General features: G+C 35.8%; 1 pseudogene; it reads right to left on the reverse strand.

Moving 5' to 3' along the window:
• Positions 1-2,683: 2,683 nt before the first annotated feature.
• Positions 2,684-3,621, reverse strand: LOC130828996 (olfactory receptor 52J3-like; annotated as a pseudogene).
• Positions 3,622-4,006: the final 385 nt, after the last annotated feature.

Consider the following 4,006-nt stretch of genomic DNA (forward strand, 5'->3'; position numbering starts at 1 on the left):
AACACGCTGATGTCGTGGATACTTTTTCCACTACATAGAAGGACAGCTTCATATCACAGCGCTATGAGACTCTGGCTCTCTGTCATTGTTGGCCCAGGAAGTTCTGCAAGGAGCTGAATTTAGATCTCCTCTTCAAAACTTTGATCTTCTTGTATTTGGATATCTATATCCTCATATAACACTATGTAACTTCTTCAGATGAATGCATGTTAAGGACCTGTGTTTTTAACAACTCTTTCTTGCAGTTTTGAGAAAATTAAGTGTATTACATGGCCAGCATTTCAATTATGATTTTGCTACAATTGGTCACAGAGGAAAAAACACAGTTCTGATCCTACAGCCAAGGTTTTAAACAACTCAACCGTACTGCATGGTTAGATTCATATAATATCTATTGCCTTAGTAATTTTATGCTTTAAGAGATATTTGGGACAAAAAATAATGCTAGCTATTATTTCAGGGTTTTTTTTTTTAACTTGGTTAGAAGAGTTAGCTAAAACTACTCTTTTTTAAAGGCATATTTTTTATTTATTATTTTATTAATTTGTGCTGTGTATTGGTTTATTTTGTACAGTTTTTACCTGAGAACAAAGTTCATGAAGAATTATTATTTTTATATTAATCATGATATCTTTATTTTTTATGTTTAATTTTTTATTGTTTAAATTTTTGGCTGCACCACACAACATATGGCATCTTAGTTCCCCAGGGATCAAACCCACACCCCCTGCATTGGAAGCTCAGAGTCTTAAAAACTGGACCACCAGGAAAGTCCCTTGAAGAATTATTTTTACCTCTATTCTTCGTATATTTTGCTCTTATATTGTTTTCTGTGTTATCAGAAGTTTTTATAGAATCTACACAGCTGAGAATCGAGTTTATAAATATAAGGCAGTGTTATGGTACATTTTCAGTAATTTTCTACCAAGTAATTTTTGTTTGTGTCTTGAATGCAAACAAAACTAAAATAGAACCTAGAAATGTACATTGCACTCTACAATTAGGCCAGTACACATGCTTAGAATAAGAGCTTCATTTTTTCTTGAAGTGTTATTTTTTAAAAAGCTTTATATTTAGATAGAGATGAAACTTGTAAGTCTACCAGGAAGCAGGTATAAATGTCTCTAAATCATGAGAATACTTTGGGGGATTGTACTGCATTAAACTGCTTAGATAAATTTAAAAATTGAAATACATCAGTAATGTGAAGAATCACCCATATTATATGTACTTTACCTTCATGTTTTATTATAAATTTATTTTTCTTAAATTATTATAAATCCACTTTACCTAAAGTGAAATCCATGTGACAAAGAATTGAATATTCATTACACACAAATAAACACATTGAAAAATACATTAAATGTCTTTGTCAAAGTATTTGGGAAGACCCAAGAGCTGTGAAGACTTTAACATTTCTAAGAAAATAGGAAGTTAAAGATCCCCCAGACTTTCATATAGCATTGTATTGTCAGATAACTGGTTCTCATTTTTTATTTTAATTAATGGATAAACTACATACACCCTGCAATGATGAAAATCACATTATATCTGTGGTGTTCATCCACTTGAAGACTTAAAATTTATTGTTTTCTAAAGTAGGAGACCAAGCTGAACATTGAGACATTCCCATGGCAATGAGTTTAATATATCTACTACCGTGTACTCAAATTATTACCACAATAGCCACATCATGAAGAAGCAAAACCAACTCTTTTTCACCAACTTCATTGGCAAAGAAAGGGATTATACTTACCCACAAATTCTGCCAAAAATTCCAGCAAAAGTAATCAAAGCTGACTCTGAAAAATTATTTTGCAGGTCCTTTATGTACCATGATATGACATTCACTTCTGTTAGAAACCCATTAAGTTCACAACAGAATGAGTGTTGTTAGACTCCAGGAGTGAAGGATTGAGCTCCTGTAGAGACTGTACAGATGACTACTAAAAGTTGAAATAACTCAAGCCCATGATTCCAGATTTGAATCTATGATATCAGTTTTCCTTACTTTAGAATACACATTGCACTCTCAAGGATCCTCATTTATTTTACACTCACCTGGGAGTGGATTGATATTCAATATTTAAATTATTTGTCATCCTTTTTTTTTTGGAGGGAGAATGGGTCAATTGTTTTTGAAATCATTTTGAGATGGTTTCTTAAGATTATCTTCATGAGATGAGACAGAGGCAATATCATGGCAAAAGTTCCTTGATATTTTGAAGAAGGAAAATAAGGAAATGATCCTTGAAAGATTATTATAGGACTGTTATGTACTTCAAATTTTATCTGAATGTTTACAATAGAGAATCGGAATAGGCTTAGCTATATCAGTAGAAAATTCACATACAATTCTATTAAATGCCAAGTTTAATCAGAGAAACTCCCAGATATTAAATTATAGGGATCTATTTATAAGTCTCCTGATTGGTTTTTTCCTCGAGTGTAATGAACTACCATAGTCAGAGGCTGCAGCTCATCAGCAAAACTGAGTGAAGATTGCAAGTATTTCCCAAGGCTTGTTTTGTATGATCTTGTCATCATTTTGAGCCTCCAGTCACTATTTCCTCACATGGAAAATAAACTGGCAACTGCTTATCAAATAGTATTATGGAGGTGGAGCCAATGTCATCATTAGATGCAGATTTTCATTCCTAAAGATCAATGAGTGTAATGTTCCTTACTTGCCAGTAAATACTCGAATCACACACTCTCTGATTTGCTTTGTCCTTACTCCGTAGATAATAGGGGTGAGGGCAGGTGGAAGTACCACATAGATGTTGGCAACAAGAATGTGGACATAAGGGGGTATTTTTTCACCAAATCAGTGAGTGAGGAAAGAGAATAGAGAGGGTGTATAGAAAACAAACATAACTGCAGCATGGGAGCCACAAGTGCTCAGTGTTTTGCGACGTGCATCTTGAGATTTGAGGTGGAATACAGCACGGAGGATGTAGCCCTAGGAGATTCCAACCAGTATTAGGACAAGGACAAGGAAGGATGCAACAAAAAGACGATAGATGGCATTGATTTGAATGTTGGCACAAGCCAACTTGGCAATGCCCATGTGCTCACAGTAGGTGTGAGCAATAATTCGGGCATCACAGAAGGGCAGACGGTGGATTAAGTAAATCATGGGCAGTGTGAGCACAGCTGCACTTAATACAACACCCAGTCCAATTCCTGACAGGACCCAGACTGTCAGGATGGTTGTGTAGTGGAGTGGTGCACAGATAGCCACATAGCGGTCAAAGGCCATTGCCAATAGAACTGCAGACTCCATTCCTGTGAAGGTGTGTATGAAAAACATCTGGGCCACACAGCCTCCAAAGCCAATTTCATGAGCATTAAACCAGAAGATACCTAACATACGTGGCACTGAGGTTGTGGAGAGGGCCAGATCTATGCTGATAGAATGGCGAGGAAGAAGAACATTGGATCCCGGAGGGTTCTCTCTGTCCATATGACTATCAAAATTGTGATATTGCCAATAAGAGCCATAAAGTAAAAAAAAAAACAGAATGGCAAGGAAATCCAGGCATGGACAGTCTCAAGCCCTGGGACTCCCAAAAGAAAAAATGTGGATGGATGGAACTTGGTTATATTCTGATGGGGCATTCTGGATTTGGCTGGAATAGAAGATATGGTCCATTCCTGAAAAGATTAGAAGGGGAGGGGAAGCACAAGAATACTTTCAATTTATTAGTGTTTGTTCTATTATAGTGCAAAGAAGGCAGTGATATTGCTTCCTGTCTGTTTTCATATAAGGGAGTAAACAAAGGAAGACTCCTAATACTGGACACAGTTGAAACCAATGGACAGATCACTTATGGCAACTAATAGTGTAGTCAGTGCTGAGAGATAATATAATATCCTCTGCAGTTCTGAACCAAAACACTCTACATTTTGGTACTTTTTTCGTGAGCAAAGACTGATATCTGGATTAATATAAAATGTAAGGACTTTCCAAATTGAGGATGTTGAGAATAAACATGACAGACCA

Source organism: Hippopotamus amphibius, chromosome 9 (assembly GCF_030028045.1).
Source record: "Hippopotamus amphibius kiboko isolate mHipAmp2 chromosome 9, mHipAmp2.hap2, whole genome shotgun sequence".
NCBI classification, from domain to species: domain Eukaryota; kingdom Metazoa; phylum Chordata; class Mammalia; order Artiodactyla; family Hippopotamidae; genus Hippopotamus; species Hippopotamus amphibius.